At 39.3% G+C, this 19,838-nt stretch overlaps 1 long non-coding RNA gene and 1 pseudogene across 1 annotated transcript in view; one reads left to right on the top strand and one right to left on the bottom strand.

Annotated features, from left to right (window-relative positions):
• Positions 1-11,445: 11,445 nt before the first annotated feature.
• LOC137500863 (uncharacterized) overlaps positions 11,446-19,838 on the top strand; it is a 31,793-nt gene continuing 23,400 nt past the window's right edge. The window contains exon 1 of the long non-coding RNA XR_011018255.1: positions 11,446-11,554. This is a non-coding gene — a long non-coding RNA (uncharacterized lncRNA). The remainder of the gene's footprint in view (positions 11,555-19,838) is intronic.
• LOC136858469 (craniofacial development protein 2-like) lies at positions 11,791-19,090 on the bottom strand (annotated as a pseudogene).

The following is a 19,838-nucleotide window of genomic DNA, read 5'->3' as shown; positions in this document are numbered from 1 at the left end:
TATTTATTTATCGCCCAGATTATAACGACTTATTCCCCGACTTTGCATACCGATTTTCACTAAATTCTATTCAGCCGTTTTCTCGTGATGCGTGTACATACATACATACATACATACATACATACATACATACATACATACATACATACATACATACATACATACATACAGACAGACAGACAGACAGACAGACAGACAGACAGACAGACAGACAGACAGACAGACAGACAGACAGACAGACAGACAGACAGACATTACGGAAAATTAAAAAGTGCATTTCCTTGTTACTGTGGACATGACCGATACAGAAATACCATCCTTTTAAAATTCTGAGCAATGTACAGGCAACACTCTTATTTTATATCTATAGATTGTTATTATTATCATTTATTTTCCACAAATTGTAGATATAATTCAGGGATGGTGAATAGAGAAATGTGACAGCTCCACATACACGAATGTGCCTCCATCCCCACTTAAAATTACAATATTAAAAAATTACAATTATAGTGCACAGAATGTTCTTATATACAATTACCGTATTTACATATAGAAATAGAAATAGAAATATATTTATTTAAAGTTAATTACAAGTAGGACCAGAGGTCCCTTTGGCTGTAACTAACTGCCACTTTAACTTAAATGTATCACCTAACATACAAAATCTAATGAAAGAATACATAAAAAGCGTAAGATACATTTTCCTACTGAGGATATAAGAATAAGATTAAAAACTAAACATCTAGGAGGTTACAATAATACTTTAACATTTCATAAACATACACTATACTAACAAGGAACAGAAGACGAAACAGAAACCTAAGAATTTTAAAGCCGAGGATGAATTAAGAGTAAAACTGAGCATCTAAAATGTATCTAGGGGATTATGATATTTCGTACTATTTAATTAATTTGGTGAAAATTCATTTACATGGCTTAATAAGTGGAAAGGTAGCGGTATTTAAGATATTTTTTCTGAGTTCCAACACTACTTTGCTGAATTTCATATAGTTTAAGATCGTTGTATAATTGAGAGGCAGTGACAATGAACGACTTACTGCACTTTACCGTACGATGCTGTGGAACCTTAAGGGTATTAGCTGTAAACCTATTGTCCCGGTCGTGCACTTGACTCATCTGGACAAAGGACTTGGTCAAATATGAGGGAGCATTAGATTTTAAAATTCTCAGAAGTAAACAAACAGCTGAGTATGATCGTCTATCCCTGAGTTTCAACCACTCTGCGGCTTTGTAGTAAGATGTTACGTGACAGTCTTTACGAATATTGAAGACGAATCGATCTTCTCTCACCAATTCGATTCAGTATCTCTTCATTCGTGATTTGATCTATCCATCTCACCTTCAGCATTCTTCTGTGACACCACATTTCAAAAGCTTCTATTCTCCTTCTTTCCGAGCTAGTTATCGTCCATGTTTCACTTCCATACAACACCACACTCCAGAAGAAAGTCTTCAGAAATATTTTTCTCATTCCTATATCAATGTTTGAAATAAGCAAATTTATTTTCATAAGAAAGCTCTTCCTTGCTTGTGCTAGTCTGCATTTTAAGTCCTAGTTATTTCTGCCATCATTAGTTATTTTACTACCCAAGTAACAACATTCACTTCCTTTAAGACTTCATTTCCTAATCTAATATGTCCTGCATTACCTGCTTTCGTTCGACTGCACTCCATTACTTCTGTTTTGGACTTATTTATTTTCATCTTGTACTCCTTACCCAAGAATTCGTCCGTACCATTCAGCAGCTTCTCGAGATCTTCTGCAGTCTCAGATAAAATAACAATATTATCGGCAAATCTCAAGGTTTTGATTTCCTCTCCTTGGATTGTGATTCCCTTTCCAAATTCCTCTTTGATTTCCTTTACCGCCTGTTGTATGTAAACATTGAAAAGGAGGGGAGACAAACTACAGACTTGCATCACTCCTTTCTGGATTGCTGCTTCTTTTTCAAAGCCCTCGAATCTTATGACTGCAGACTGAGTTTTATATAGATTGTAGATAATTCTTCGTTCTCACTATCTGATCCCAATCACCTTCAGAATCTTAAATAGTTTGGTCCAATCAACATTATCTAATGCCTTTTCTAGATCTACGAATGGCATGTACGTGGGTTGTCCTCCTTATTCGATCCTCTAGGATCTTCAAGTAGACAACCCGTGGCTGAGAATCAGGAGAGTGGCTGAGCACAAACTGAACTTCATGTAGTACCTGACTAAATGTTATAGAACTCACTTTTGTGAAGGGAATCAATTTGTAGTTCAGAAGATTCGCAGGGGCACCAAAGTCTTTAAAATTAGTGTCCTTCATTTGCACAATCTTGTAAGGTCTTGTTCTATTGATGCCTTTCAAAATTCTGATTAGTCCTAAGGGAGAGAAAAATTCATTAACCCGCATGGCTTTTTCAATGCAACTATGTACGTTGTCCACTTCCTGAATACACGAGTGACCTGGAGTAGAATATTTCATTGTGATGCGCTTCACATCATTGTTGTCTCTCAAAAAATCTAACACAACAAACGAAATATTCGCATTCCTATTCTGCGGAACACACGAGTCGCTCCATGCTATCAGTTCATCAATATTGTTCTCTACAATTACTCTATCCAGTACTACCCTGCATGCACTGGCGATATCATTTCCTGTTCTTCCTGATTATACCTCAGTCCAGAGAGCGCAGTAAACTTGTCTTGTTGTTGACAAAATAACGGTCAAATTATACGTGTTCAATTTTCTTCTATAAAAGAAAGAATTTATTTCTGCCCTAGGACAAGCAATCACATTCTGTAGATCAAAACTTAATACAAGTATATCCTTGTTTTTTCTGTCTCTATCTCTTTCAGCTCGAGACAGAGTTCTATTCAGGAAATGCTCTTCGTATTCTGTTTTCTGCTGCTCAGTTGTTATATGCTGACCCTCCGAAACTTTATAAGCTTCACACACATCGCAGCGATCACTCTTCGGCTTGTGAAAGTCTAGATTGTACTCCGTAACTAAGATACGCCTATACAAGCTTTGCTTCGTGGATTGCGGGGATGGTGATTTTGCAGATGTGGTTGGATGAAAATATTATAAACTGTGTTTCTATTGGATCGCTGGCTAACGAACAGCCAATCACTGCTTTAAGCTCACATGCAACAAGGAAGTAAAATTGACAAGGGTGTATCTGCTAGCCAGGAAAAAGGTGGAACAAAACAAGGTTCTATCTGCTCCACACTCGCAGATAGAACCTTGTCTTGTTTAAGTGTGATTATACAGTCTGCAGATAGAACTTTGTCACACTCGTAGTTTCCACATTTTCTCACAGATGGATCATAGTGCTTGTTTTCGAATAGAACACGTCAAATGGAACCCTGTAGTGTAAAAATATGACTTTCACAAATTTTGTCAGATAGAACCTTGTCATTCTAAGGTCGCGACATTCCTGATACTTGACTACAGAACCGTTTACAATTACTGGAGGAATGTCCCTGTTGAAAAGATTTGATAAGTTTCTTCGATATCCTAGAAAAATAGCTAAAGTTTTGTTTTCATTTAATAGTAAATTATGACTTAGTGTATATTGATGTAGTCTTTCTATATCTAGATTTATTTTACTAATACTTTCGACAACACGATTCACAGGAAAATGGTAATAGATCTGTAAATCATCGGCATACATATGATGTCTCGTGTAGCGTAAAACTCCAGGCAGATCGTTTATATACAGCGAAAACAAAACGGGACCCAACACGGAACCCTGAGGGACGCCAGAATGCACACTAGACCACTTAGAAAAATTTTGTTTGTCAAATACTACACGCTGAGATCTCCCATTCAAGAACGATTCAAACCAAGAGAGAGCTGATAGAGATATGCCCATTGTACGTAATTTAGCCAGAAGGAGGTCATGATGAACTCTATCAAATGCCTTGCTTAAATCGAATAATACCAGAAGCGTTAGTTCCTTTCTGTCCATTGCAAACTTGATATCATCGGTGACTTTGAGAAGTGCCGTCGTAGTGCTATGGCCTGTTCGAAAACCAGACTGAAATGTGTTAAGTATAGAATGAGTATTTAAATACGAAGTGAGTTGTTGGTAAACAATCCTTTCTAATCCTTTACCTAATATTGACAAAATACTGATTGGCCTGAAATCATCAAATTTTTGAGGAGAAGGGACTTTAGGAACAGGTCTTATATTGGCCATTTTCCATACAGCTGGAAATACTCCTGATTGTAAACAGAAATTATACAGGTGAGCTATAACCGGAGTGACTATATCCAAACAGTTCATTAGGAGGGGATGTGAGATACCATCTGGTCCAACAGCCTTGGTATTCATGCTCTTAAATACCTTGACTATATCCTCTGGGTAAATGTACGAAAAGTGAAAGAGATCATGTTGAGGTTCATTTGTGTTCATGTAACTATGAATAATTTCGGATATTCTGTGAGAATTGTTCACTGGTGAGATCTTTAAGAAATAATCATTTTGCAATTCTGCAGATATGAATGAGGAAGTATGTTGCGAATTTTTCTTAGCAATACCTAGTGATTTTATAGTTCCCCAGAGAGCAGACGGAGTTGTTCTCTTACTGAACAAAGAATGCATGTGTTTGACTTTAGCATCACGGATCGCGAGTTTGGTTTTATTACGCAAGATGCGAAAGGTTTCAAAGTCTTCAGGTTTCCTGGTTTTGATGTGCTTTCTTTTTGCCTTGTCCCGCGCAGAGATTAATTTCTTTATTGTAGACGTTATCCACGGGTTAGGTGGGTGTTTGGTTCGAATTAGTTTTAATGGGGCATGCTTGTCGTACAACGCGGAAATTAAACTATTAAATTTGTTGACTTTATCATCGATATTACGCTGAGAAAATACTTCATACCAGGGAGCGGAAATTACGTCTTTTCGAAAATCTTCAGGATTAAAACTGCGGAAATCCCTAAATGTGATCCATTTTCTTTCATATTTGGGTGTCGATATAGAGAAGACAGCATATATCATATCATGTCCAGAAAATCCACTCGCTGGGGTCTGCCCAAATTTAAGAAGGGTATCATTACAATTTGAAGCTATGGTATCGAGATTAGAATGGCAATATGCAGTATGGTATGTGTCATCAAATGGTATTCTAGTTAAATTGCATGAGTCAAGTGCGTCATCGATTACTACAGTTTCCGAGGACCCTGATCCAAAATGCCCATTCATATCACCTGCAAGTATAACATATTTATAATGAAAAACGTAATTATACATCGCCTCTACAAACGAATCCATGAAACCAATTTTGGGAGGACGGTAGATGCATGAAAATAATACTTTACCTATAGGTAATTCAAGTTCTAGGAAAATATACTCTGGCTTACGACAATATTCTGCAGGGGAGGTGTGAACTATTTTACATTTTATATTGCTCCTCACGTACACAGCCACCCCTCCTCCTCTCTTGCCCAATCTATCGTTTCTATATAGATTAAAGCCAGGAATGTTAATCTCTGAGTCCGGAATGGACCCCTTGAAAAATGTCTCACTTACAGCAATAACGTCAATATTTGAATCAACAAAGCAGTCAAAAAACTCATCGAAATGTACCTTATCAACTAATGACTGAGCATTTAAGTGAATTATTTTCAAATCAGAGGGATAGGTTTCTGATAGATCATCAATGATTTTGTGAATTTCAGAACACTTAAGTTTAGAAGACATACTTGAATTTGGCTGGTTGCAAAATTCCAGAAAATTAATATTCAGTTATAGGTCCTAATAAAATTACATACAGTTTTAGATTACCTGAAGCAAAGTAGAGAAGAGAATACTGAATAGAACATACTAATTTAATTTCAGCGAGGAGAGATCTTTTTAAGTTCGACAGTATTTCTCACACGGTGTTTAACACCCCCTTGTAGTACGATAATTGTGCCATCAGAAGTCCACACCTGCTTTTCGCCAAAGATGGAAATTGCCTGTTTCAACAGATGATGTCTGGTAGAGGTAAGATCTTCACGAATCGTCACCTTGGATCCACGTAACAGCCTCTTCGCACGGAAAACTGCCGATCTCTTGGTGTAGGAGACAAATTTACATATGATAGCCCTTGACTTCCCAGACCCAGGGGCACCAACCCTATGCGAGCGGTCAATATCTTCAGCGCTTAAGGGGACTTTCAATTTTTGGGCCACATTGAGCACTAAGTGAGTTGTATCCTCACCAGATTCTTCGGGCAACCCAAAAATTCGAATACTGTTTCGCCTTTGGTATTGTTCAATTTCGTCCATTTTATAATTCAATAAAGACTTTAATTCCAGAATTTCATTTTCGCGAGCTTTTAACTCATTTCTTAAATCGCTGATAACTTTAGAATTGAAGTCTATTGTTTCTTTTAGTTCTTCACAAACTTTTTGTGCGAGAACTGTTACCAAGGGTTGAAGGAAGTCGCTATTTTGTAATAAGTTCCCCACTATACCTTGCACCAGGGTCACAATCTTGTCTTCAGTTAAATTAGTGTTACCTGTGATGTAGGAGGGCTCTGTGTCCGGCATGTTGGTGTTGCCGCTAGGTGGTGGTGTGAGGGAGAGCTGCTCACTAACAGCTGACGATCGTGAGGCCCGGGTCGAGCCAGATGGAAGGGATGGCGCTGCTTCCTGCGAGGTGGTGGTGGTCCCGTCAGTCTCCGAGGGAGAGCGCTTGCGTTCAGCCGAAGGTAGAGTAGCAGAAGGGTGGAGGGTTGACCGTGTTTGTGAACGCTGTCTGGTAACAGTTGACAAGCGTGATGTGGGAGTCGTAGCTGCTCCCTGACCCTGGACAGCTGAAGATCGCGCCACATTTCTTCTGTTTTTCTTACTTCCGGCCATACCTAACCTAACTTCGAGACTTATGGATTTAAAAGAAATAAGTGCTATATTTCCACAACGAGATACACTGCCCTAACACATTCACAGGTCACTTTCACTTCACTAAATCAATGCTTGCACACAGGACCGTACTAAGAGTACTATACACCTTCAAAACACCTGGAATTATGAGCCGCAAATTACGCCACCATGACAACAAAGACTTCCCATATACGTATTATTTACATAATATTACTGCCCCTGCTCAACATTCAAGTAATTCTACTCTCTCTCCCTCTCTCCCTCTCTCTCTCTCTCACACACACACACACACACTTCAGGTAAATCGGTTCGTACATACCCACACACAGTCTCACTCACTCGGGATCACATAACTTTCATCCGTCCTCCCACACATACTGAAATTATATGTATCGGTCTGACGAAAAACAAATGCTAAAAAATTAAAAAAAGACATTTTACTACACTACTAAAATGTTTTCATTCCTCCCCTGAAGGGGGAGGCGGACCTCTTGGACGGTAACACCGTCTCTCAGGCCGGGAGATTTGTTACGGTGAAAGAGATGCTCGGAGAATGTGAAGGGGGTAGGCAACCGTGGCCTATACTAGCAATGGTCCCGCCATTCGCTTTAGTGGTGCTGGTGGTGGTGATTATTGTTTTAAGAGGAAGTACAACTGGGCAACCATCCTCTATAACACTAATCAGAGGGAGAAATGGAAGGGATCCGACACTTCGAAAAATGAAGATATCGGCCAAAGTAAGACAAGGGCCACGAAGGGCGTGAAAATGAAAGACTCCCTAGCCCTCGCAAATCTAATAGCGTCGGGGTCGGTAAAGAACAATAGTTGACCACAAGAGGTCGGATAGGATAGATAGGATAGGACCCTGGCAAAGTAAGTGGAATCAATGCCAGGACTCAGCAGAGGGCCCCGTGGTCGCCAACTCACGCTCCAAAGTTCAGGGCCTATGAGGCCCCTTTTAGTCGCCTTTTACGACAGGCAGGGAATACCGTGGGTGTATTCTACCGTCCCCACCCACAGGGGGAATTCGCCTTAGTACAGGAGAATGGAAAACCACGAGAAACCATTCTAAGGGCAGCCGACGGTTGGGACCAGCCGTGAGATCCAGCTCTGTCCCGTCTCCCGAATGCAGAGGCGTAGAGCCACCGTAGAGTCGTGGTTGGCCGGTCCGAATGCAGAGCTGTTGGACCAAGGACCAGCCGTGGCCACTTACGGGCCGAGGCCCACTCTGCACTGCATCTACCGATCAAATCATTTTATTTCTTCTTACTTATACAAAATATAAAGAAAGAGACTAAAGACTCTTTAGACTAATGAGTACAAGGATCACAGTCAAACCAGATTTGATACGAACTGCATCGTGTTTGTCGTATCAAAGTCTGGGATATGCCAGGTGTATGCGTAAGTCTTTTCCGATTTCACTAAGAGATGGCGCCAGGGAACACTACCCAGCATATGAATTTGACGCATACGTCAGTTTGTTTGACTTTAACGTACCAAAACACACAACTTGAAAACACTAGCGACTGTGTAGTATTGTTCAGTGATCATGTCGACGTTTGTGCCTGAGAAAGAACATTTGTGGCACACATTGCTTTTCTTATTTAATCAAAAGAAAAAGGCTGTGGAAAGTCATCATCTGCTGGTAGAAACATATGGTGAACATGTTCCATCGATTAGGACACGTGAGACATGGTTTCGCCAAATCGTTTCGGTAAAAAGCGTCCGGTGGGACCAGAGCGGTATTGTGTATTAAGAACTCTTGAAGTCCGGCGAAACCGTTAATACAGAACGCTATCGCCAACAACTGATTAATTTAAATCACGCATTGATCGAAAGACCACCGGCATTCCGGTTTGACTAGCAGTGTCGTATTTTAAGGAGAAGAAGAAGAAGAAGCAACGCAGAGGGAGGTTTTTAGAAAGGAAGTGTTAAAAATAGAAGGATTCTGTCCAAGGTCGGAAGGTAAAGAAAATAGGCAAAAAATTATCCAAGGAGAGGAAATGGAGACATAGTGAGGAGAAGAAAGAGTACTGTAGGAAGAAGAAGGACTCAAAGATCAAGGAAAGGAAGGAACGCGCAAGCATGGCGCCCCGGATCAGGGATAAACAAGGTGTTGCCAAGGGAAGATACACACACCCCAAAAAATGCCCTCAAAAAGCAAAAATAAGAACAAACGACACTACTAGGCAATACGATATGCGTCCTACGTATCTCACATTCGAACACTCGCTAAATACATTAAGAAGGGGCCCAAGAAAGGGGGAACGTATACAAGATAATAAAAGGTCAAAAGGACTCCAAAAATGTAGAAACACGGTTCATAAATAACATCTCCCGCGGATATTCAAGGCCAAGCCCACACAAGATCAGAGGCCAAAATCACATCATGAATACGTCTCCCATATACAATTCAAATGTCAAAACAGCACATACCATCCATGTACAGGCCCTTCTAATACACAACAACATAGTGGTGACATCAGAGAGCAATAATTTGGTACATGAATAATAACAAAGAGATTTCCACACATGAACCGTAGAATGAAATTGACGTAACACACATCCAAGGTGCAACAGAGCTCATTCACGCAATACAGACACTAAATTACAGTAAGACGCAAATCAATGTACCGAGTTGTGACACAAAGAAACAGCTGATATAAATAACATCACATGGGCAACAACAGAAAGAACAAGACGGGCCACGAAATAAATAAATAAATACCCACGGAGAGCAAAAAATAGGGGCCGACCACAATGACACGTGGCGATATAAAACAAACATGATCCACGAGGCCAATTTCAAATAACTGAAAGAAATCTAAAAATAAAAGAATTACATTACCGTAATCAAACATATGTGCAAAAAGCACGTTGGAAACTACCGAGACAAAATGCAGTATGTCTTAAAACGTTTAAAATAACGCTTGTAAAAACAAAAAACATTGTGTCCCTCGCCATAACCCTTCACAAAGATTAAAAGCTTAGAAGAAGAGCCATGGAGAAAGCTAGATAGACAAGAACGGGAACAAAGGATGAAGCATTGAAATCGGCACGTTTTTAGATAAACACGTTTCAATGTAGAATTTCCTAGTTATACCGTATGCTCTTTTCATCTTGTTTATCATTTCTTCTACAGAGGATTTTTCTAAACAGTTTTCTTGAATTATTTCTCCGAAATAATTGAATATGCCTTCCTTATTCGATCAATTTCTGCTATTGGAAATTCTGGAGCATTTTTTATATTTGTCATAAATTTGTTTTTTTCTAGAGAAATTCTTAAACCTGTTCTGTTTGCTATGCCTTCCAAGAGACTGACTTGCATTGTTGTATTTGTCAGGTTTTCTGAAAGTATGGTGCAGTCATCTGCAAATGCTGGACAGTTTATTTCTACACCTCTGTTATTCCTTCCAGTGTTTTCTTCTTGTTTCGTTATGCCCATACATAGAGCGCGTTGGAGCTTGTTCATTGGCTTGATGACTTTTGCCTTCTTATTCTTCCAAAATCTCTTCATGAACTCACAGTGTTGTCTCTTCCGTTCTTCTGACCATTTTGTACCAGTCCTGTTGCTAGTTTTCACCACAAATGTGTATTTATTTATTTATTTATTTATTTATTTATTTATTTATTTATTTATTCATTTATTTATTGATATCCTGAAGACTTAGCGATATTTCATGATGTCTTCCCCGATGTTCAATTCATTCAGATCTCTTGTTTCCTCCAGCCATCTTATCCTCCTGTTATGGGAATTTATTACATTGAATAATCTTTCTGTGAGTCTATTATTATCCATCCTAAAAAATATGTCCAAAAAATTTCAAATGTCTCCTCCATACAGTATTGGTGAAACTATCTGTGTAAGTACTGAGGCCTACATTTCGCATTATGATCCAAATTTCATTTCCTCGTATGGGGCAGAACATATTTCTAACAATTGTACATCTTTGTTTTACAATATCTGAAGTTTGAGAATGACCTTCTAATGTTAAGGTTACTGATGCATATAGAGCTTCCTATAGAATAATTGTTTTGTAATGTTTCATTTTAGTTACGCGACATTGTTCGTTTATTGTAATGATCCCATGTCAGTCTAAATACCCTCTGAAGTTTTGATGCCCTTTTTGTATTGGCCAAACAGTCTAATCCCGAAGGAATAATTATTTATCTAAGGCATTTAATAGAAAATACCTGTGAAACTGTCCCAGTGTTTATTATTATTATTATTATTATTATTATTATTATTATTATTATTATTATTATTATTATTATTATTATTATTATTATTATTATTATTTCAAGTAAATTAAAAGACGAGATACAACTGGAGAGTTTTCACGATATGCAATTGCCAGGTTTTTTGAAAGTATGACGCAATCATCTGCAAGGTTATGTTAAACTTCTTTGTGTCACTGTGATAAAGCCTTGTTTGTTCTTATCCCTGAGGTATGATAAGTAACACTGGGAAAAAATGTTTGTAGATGCTAATATCTTGTTATTTCCTGTAATTACGTATTGTAATGAGGAACGCCTTAAGTGCCTTTAAGGTTGTGATAGACCTGAACGCCGGGGTATATAACAAAGCAAATATTGCAGTAGTGTCTGCTATCCACAATACAAACATGTTCATCGCTGCGGGTATTGTTGCTTCGTTGGTGTTCGCCGTGTCCTGGAATGGTAAGAGAAACACAAAATCTTGTTTTCTAAGGAAGCTTACAACTGAATCGAGAACTGCAGAACAAAACTCAGTGTCTCCAGTATAGTTTTAATATATTCCTTTTTATATGTACACATTTGAAGCTGCCTTGTTAACACTTGCTGCTTAACATAAATAGTGATTACAATATTTATAATTGATGGACCTTCGTCCTTCCTGCAATCTTTGGTACTGTAGAATATAATGATGTAGTCAATTACTTCAAATCATTATAACTGTAGATGTCTGTTAATGTAAACAAATTCAAGTAATGCACAAATGAAATTCATTAATTCCTAGCACATGTACCCGTGCTTCGCTACGGAATTATACATTGTAAGCACAATTCTAGGTTGTTGTTGTTCGAGTCATCAGTCCATAGACTGGTTTGATACAGCCATCCATGCCACCCTAACCTGTGCTAAACTTTTCATTTCTACATAACAACGACTGCTCTAATATGCTTGTTATATTTGTACCTTGGTCCTCCTTTAACGTTCTTACCACCTACACTTCCCTCAAAAACCAAATGTACAAGATCTGGGTATCTTAAGATGTGTCCTACCATTCTATCTCTTATTCTCGTCAAATTAGCCCAGTCGATCTCCTATCACCAATTCGATTCAGTATCTCTTCATTCGTGATTCTATCCACCCATCTCACCTTCAGCATTCTTCCGTAACACCACATTTCAAAATATTCTAATCTCTTTCTTTCTGAGCTAGTTATCGTCCATATTTCACTTCCATAAAATGCCAAGCTCTAGACGAAAGTCTTGAAAATAATATTTCTAAGTCCTATATCAATGTTCCAAGTGAGAACATTTATTTTCTTAAGAAAGGCCTTCCTTGCTTGTGCTAGTCTGCATTTTATGTCCTCCTTACTTTGACCATCATTACTTATTTTACTAGCCAAGTAACAATATTCATCTACTTCCTTTAAGACTTCATTTCCTAATGTAATATTTCATGCATCACCTGACTTTGTTCGACCGCACTCCATTAATTTTGTTTTGGACTTATTTATTTTCATCCTATATTCCTTCCCCAAGACTCTGTCCATGCCATTCAGCAATTTCTCCAGATCTTCTGCGCAGACAGATAAAATAACAATAACATCGGCAAATTTCAGGGTTTCGATTTTCTCTCCCTGAACTTTGGTAACCTTTCCAAATTCCTCTTTGATATCCTTCATCACTGTTCTATGTAAACATTGAAAAGGAGAGGGGACAAACTCACGCCTTGCCTCACTCCTTTCAGGATTGCTGTTTCTTTTCTAAGCCCTCGATTCTTATCACTGTAGACTGAATTTTGTATAGATTGTAGATAATTCTCCTTTCTCGGTATCTGATTACGATCACCTTCAGAATCTCATACAGCTTGGTCCAATCACCATTATCGAATGCCTTTTCTGGATCTTCGAACGCCATGTACGTGGGATTGTCTTTCTTAATTCGGTCCTTCAAGATCAGACGAAAAGTCAAGGTTGCATCACGTGTTCCTACATTTCTTCCGAAGCTAAACTGATATTCTTCCAACTAAGTTTCAACTTGTCTTTCCATTCTTCTGTAAATAATACGTGTTAAAATTTTGCAGGCGTGAGATACTAAACTGATGGTTCCAGTGGCGATTATAGAATATATTTTTTAGGGGGGAGGCAAGATTAATGTAACGTCAGGTTAAGTAATTTTAAGAGGTCGGACGATTTCAAATACTTTAATAAGGAAAAAAAGAAAACACATTGATTTGGCCTGATTCACACTTGAAAACTTATCAAGAACTTCGAACCCGGGATCCCTCTGAACTATGTCGTCTTTGTGGATAGAGAATAAAGCAAGCCCGTTAAGCCTACTTTGTGCTGTTCCTTAAGTAAGTCTTCAGTCTCCTTAAGCTAGAGAAAGTTATTTCTACGGTTGCGATAGAAACAGGAAGAACTGCGAGTAATTTGAGAAGGGTATTGATGTTGGGGAAGAAAGTCTTGTCACATTTTTTTGGAGAATTTACAGCCGTTTTTGGAAGATTTGAAGGATTTTCCTGACTCCACTTTTCTTTCCACAACATAAACTCACTTTGCAAAAATCTCTTTATGTGACAGATCTTCTTCGTAGAAACTAAAAGCAGCTTGCAGTGAACCGAAATCTGTTATGATACACAATTGTGGAAGGATGTTTTGTAAGGATGCAACTGTTTCCTTGTGAGATTCAAAGCGTTGTTTTAGTGAGTAAAAATCGTCCAGGTATGGCACATAAACAACTACTCGATAGTATTCTCCTTCTGTTGTGTAAGGGAGGTTGCTACGTGCTGTTTGAAGGTAGCAAATTCTTGGAATCTCTTCTTTAATGTCAAGTTTGGCAGCGAATAACTGTACTTGATTATGAAAATGAAATGTCGTATAGCTTTTAGTGCCGGGATATCCCAGGACGGGTTCGGCTCGCCAGCTGCAGGTCTTTCTATTTGACACCCGTAGGCGACCTGCGCGTCGTGATGAGGATGAAATGAGGATGAAGACAACACATACACCCAGCCCCCGTGCCAGTGGAATTAACCAATTAAGGTTAAAATCCCCGACCCGGCCGGGAATCGAACCCGGGATCCCTCTGAACCGAAGGCCAGTACGCTGACCGTTCAGCCAACGAGTCGGACTACTTGATTATACAAGGCTTTAAATGAGTCATCAGCTTTTGCCCTCTCCTTCGACAGAAGGTGTAAGACACTCGTGACGTTAGTCAAGGCCTGTGGAAGATCTATATTTTTGTTTCGAAACTGCTCAGATAAGTTATGCGTGGTTGATAGCATCCGACTCAAAACAGAAAGATTAACAAGAAATGCAAATTGACTAATAGCACTACTTAGAGTGTGAGCCTTAGATGTTGAATCACTTAATTCCCCTTCTATTTTACATAGGGAGAGAAATGTAGGCTACAAATGTAGCAACTGCCCTGCTCAAAGTGACTGATGACATACGGCACGCAATGGACCAAAGACTAGTGACAATACTTACTCTCCTCGATTTCAGTAGCGCATTTGACACTATAAACATCCAGACTCTATTAAACAAGATGCAATCTTACTACTTCGATCAACGAACTATTAATTTCTTTTCATCGTACCTCAAAAATCGCGCGCAACGAATTATAACCCTTGATCAAACCTCTCACTGGCGAACCAGGAAGGAAGGCACGCCGCAGGGTAGTGTTTTAGGCCCATTGCTCTTTATTTTGTATATAAACGACATTTCCTCTAATTTAAAGAATTGTAGCTACCATCTTTTTGCGGACGACTTACAAATTTACTGTCACTGTAAGACCTCTGATTTGCCGCATGCCATAGCAGGCATCAATGCTGACCTTCAGCGACTTAACGCTTACTCCTTGAAAAATTCCCTCCTCCTTAATCCTTCCAAGACGCAAGCAATCATTATTGGCTCTCAAAAATTGTTGGCCACACTAAGATACGAAACTATTCCTTCAGTTATACTGAATGGTAGAGTTATCCCATTCAGCCAAACTGTGAGAAATCTAGGAGTGACAATGAACGAAACTTTAAATTGGTCTGAATATATTAAGAATGTGTGTAAAAAAATATTTTCGATACTTCATTCGGTTAAAAGAAACAGCGATATTTTACCTTGTATTGTGAGAGTCAAACTCATACAAACGCTGGTGCTTCCCGTTCTCGACTACTGTGACGTCATTCTGGTAGACGCAACAAAAGAGCAGACTTCGAAACTTCAGCGAGCGCTTAATTGTTGCCTTAGATTTATATACAGTCTGAGTTATGACACACATGTCACCCCATACTATCACGCTATTTCATGGCTAAAACCTGACAAACGACGGATGTATCACATACTGATACAGATATACAGACTGCTCTCTGAAGACAGACCACTATACATTTCATCACAGCTTAAGTATTTGTCCTCCTTTCACTGCAGTAATACCCGCTCTGGTTCCTCCCTTTCTATTCCTGTTCACCGCTCCTCCATGTACAACAACTCATTTGTTGTGGCGGGTTCTAGACTTTGGAATTCCCTGCCTGTCAGCGTCAGAAATTCCACTTCATTACTTAAATTTAAGACTGCTTGCCGAGACTACCTGCTGAATGCAGCTGACTAACTTGTATGACTGGAAAGAATGAATGATCGTATGAATGTGAGTTAGAAAAGTGAGAGGTATTTTTGTGTAGGTTATCATTTATTATATAATATGTACTCAAACTCTGCTCTCAATGATGTGTATAGTGGTTAAGTGTAAGAGAGGGCCAAGAACCCTAACTTCGCCACCTACAAAGGCATGATAAATAAATAAATAAATAAATAAATAAAATTACTGAGTCGTGCATTTCTACCCTTCGTGTTTGGCACAGTGAAATAAGTTTCTTTTCCTTTTGTTCTGGACAGCATTCAGAAATCATTGATTTCAATATTTCGGTTCTTTTGGCTGACATATGAAGAATCCACAGACTTCTTTTATGACACCCATACAGTTTCTTATAGAAGGTATTTTGCTCGCATCTGACAAACATAAATTTAGGGTGTGTGAAGAACAGGGCCAACGGTAGCTTTTCTTTGATGGAAGCTTGTACTCCTCTGAATTGCCCGCTCATCGTGGCCTCTCATTTTGTTTAGGTCAAGCCCTAATGTTGACAAGGTCTCCAATATTGTGTTAGCCAAACCTGCTCCAGTGACGTCATAAACGGGGACGAATGTCAGAAAAATCTTCTCTGATTTTGAAAGTTTGCTCCTCTACGTAACGTACACTGAGAAAAAACTGTTCGATTTTGCTGATGTCAGTGGTTTCATCTGCTAAAACGGAATAAAAACATAGTTTCTGTCGTTTTCTACAATTTGTGATTGCATTAAGTGACCGAATGTGTTAATCAGTTCGTTTTGAATGAAAGAACTTGTGTACATCGTCTTCCCACCACTGGTCGTTAATTAGTCTTTAAGATTATTATCCCCACTGTTGGCTCGGTATCTCAACAACGATCGAAAATTCCCATCTTTTGGTCCGGTTCTTCAAGGTTTATTCGTCCAGAGTCACGATGACCCCTTGGAGCTATTTGCTGCCTCCCGCAAAGACGTATTGTTTGTATTAGAGGGATTAGCCGTTTTCAATTATTCTCAATATCCAGCCTTTTCTGGGCATTGACTTGATGATAACACTTTCAGCCTTTTTCTTAACTAAAACTTTTGTATTTTCAGCGATCAAAACATATTTCTTATGATAGTTTTCATGTTTGTTAAACATTACCCTGGCTTTTTTAAGATTGGTAAAAGCCTGAGTGACCAATGCCCCTGCTACTTGGTGACCTCCTTTCCCTACATACTCGGTATGGGAAAATAACACTCTGTAGGCCTACTTGCAAAAAGATCCAGATTTTTCCTCTGAATAAGCTAACCATGTAAATTCTTCTAGCCACTTCATTTGAAAAGATCTAGTATGAGTTGAACTAGTAATGGAGGAAAATTTGTATCCATGCTGAGGTTTCCAAACGTTTTCTAATATAAATTTCTTTTTTCGTTTGTGAATGACTGAACGGAATTGTTTTGACAATGGTTTCCAATATCATAGATTATTTTCCTTACTTGGTTAGGCCTACTATCCTCCATAACCGGAACTACATTACTTGAGCCCGAAGTAGCGACATCACAAGAAGCAGTTCTACCAACGCAGCCAACTTCAGCATTGTCACCGTCACGCCCATTTGCACTTTGTCCATTCGTAACGTTACCGACTTCAGGACTATCACCAACAGGCTTATTGACACTTGTTATTTTGGCGAAAAGTTTTGAATGGAAGCTTGCCTCTTCATTACGATTGTGATTCACTTACGGTCAACTTCAGTATACTGATAAGGTACGTAAACATTAACACTTACAACAGCACCATACTTCAGTACAACAGATGTCATCACAATGTTCATCACACCCCTAGCGCTCGGTTGATGTGCTGGCCTCTGGCGGCGACTAATGCAGTTCAGTTGACCGCGCACGCGCAGATAGCCGGTTGGGAGCGTAAGCTTTCGGTGTTCAGAAAAATCAAATTGTCAGTGACCACTGACACGAACTTCACACCACTTCCACCCCACTCCCCTCACCTACACGGGAAAATAGACGATGCCTTCGCGCATGATTCATTAAAATAATTCAGATTACAGTACTTTTCCTTTACATTCATTATTTCGGAGGTGGGGGGGGGGAAGGCCCCCTGGCCCCCTCTCTTGTATACGCGCCTGGATGCTGCGGTAGTTTTCACACTGGTCAGCACCGGCTTTCTTGGGAATAGGTATAACAACATTCTGCCGAAAATCGGATGGCACTTCTCCTGTATCATACATCTTACATACTAAACGGAATAACCTGTCCATGCTGGTTTCTCCTAAGGTAGTCAGTAAATCTGAGGTTAAGTCATCAATCCCTGGTGCCTTGTTCCTACTTAGGTCTCTCAAAGCTCTGTCGAATTCTGACCTCAAAATTGGGTCTCCCATGTCATCAGCATCAACAGGCTCTTCTTGTTCCAGAACACTATCATCTAATTATTTACCTTGATACAACTGTTGGATATGTTCCTGCCATCTTTCTAACTTGTCTTATTTCCCTAGAAGTGGTTTTCCATCTGAGCTTTTAATATTCATACACCTACTTTTCCTTTCTCCAAAGGTTTCCTTGATTTTCCTGTATGCAGCATCTGCCTTTCCTAGGGCCATACAACCTTCAACATCCTTGCACTTCTCTTTCAGCCATTCTTCCTTAGCTGTCCTGCAATTTATATCTACATTCTTTATTCGCCTGTATTCTTTTCTGCCCTTTTCATTTCTTGCATTTTTATACTTTCGTCGTTCCTCAATCCTGTCTGGTGTATCTTGAGTTACCCATTGTTTCTTAGTTAATATTTCCTTTCTTCCCAACTTTTCTTCAGCAGCTTTACTGATCTCATTCTTCATCACTGTCCATTCATCCTCTACTGTGTTTCCTTCAGCCTATTCATTTAGTCCCTCTGTTACACAAACCTTGAAACAATCCTCCACACTATTTTCTTTCAACTTGTCTAGATCCCATCTCCTTGCATTTATTCCTTTCTACAATTTCTTCAACTACAGACGGCATTTCATGACCAACAGGTTGTGGTCAGAGTCCACGTCTGCTTCTGGGAAAGTCTTGCACTCCTATACTTGGTTTCTAAATCTCTGCCTAATCATAATGGAATCTATTTGATACCTTCCAATTTCTCCAGGTCTCGTCCATGTATACAACCGTCGTTTGTGCGATCTGAACCAAGTGTTAGCCAGAACTAAATTGTGATCGGTGCAGAATTCAACCAGCTGGCTTCCTTTTTCATTCATTTGTCCCAATCCGTACTCTCCAACTGTATTACCTTTTATTCCTTGGTCTGCCACTGCATTCCAGTCTCCCATCACAATTAGATTCTCATCACCTTTTACATATTGTATTAAATATTCTATCTATTCGCATATTCTTTCGATTTCTTCGTGATCCGCTGAACTAGTGGGCATATAGACCTGCACTATTGTGGTGGGCATTGGCTTGGTGTATCTCTCGACCGCAGTAATCCTTTCACTATGCTGGTCGTAGTAGCTTACCCGCTGCCCTACTTCCTTATTCATTATTAAACTTGCTCCTGGATTTCCCCTGTTTGATTTTCTGTAGTCGCCTGACCAGAAATTCTGCTCTTCCTGCCAACGTACTTCATTTATACCAACTACGTCTAACTTTCGTCTATGCATCAGCCTTTTCAAATTCTCTAAGCTACTACAGCGATTCAAACTTCTAACATTCCACGCTCCGACTTGCAGAATGTCAGTATTCACGCGGAGATCAGAATGCGGGACTATTTTTCCTCCGGAGTATTTTACCCAGGAGGAAGCCATCATCAGTATATCATTCATATAGAGAGAGCTGTATTTCCTCGGGAGTTAGATATGGTTGCAGTTTCCCATTGCTTTCATCTGTGTAGCAGTATCAACACAAGTAAGCCATTTTAAGTATTATTACAATACCATATCAGTCAATCATCTAGACTGCCACTCTTGCAACTTCTGAAAGGCTGCTACCCCACTTTCGATGAACCATTCGTTAGTCTGGTCTCTCAACAGATACCCATCCGATATGGTTGCACCTACGGCTGGGCTATCTGCTTCAGTGGGACACGCAAGCCTCCCCACCGCTGCAAGGACACATGGTTCACAGGGGAAGAATTCTAGGTTAAGTAGTGTAAATGTTGTAGGATTTTGTTACATTGGA

The sequence above is a fragment of the Anabrus simplex genome, chromosome 1, assembly GCF_040414725.1.
Source record: "Anabrus simplex isolate iqAnaSimp1 chromosome 1, ASM4041472v1, whole genome shotgun sequence".
Lineage (NCBI taxonomy): Eukaryota > Metazoa > Arthropoda > Insecta > Orthoptera > Tettigoniidae > Anabrus > Anabrus simplex.
This window is presented reverse-complemented; position numbering and strand designations above follow the sequence as displayed.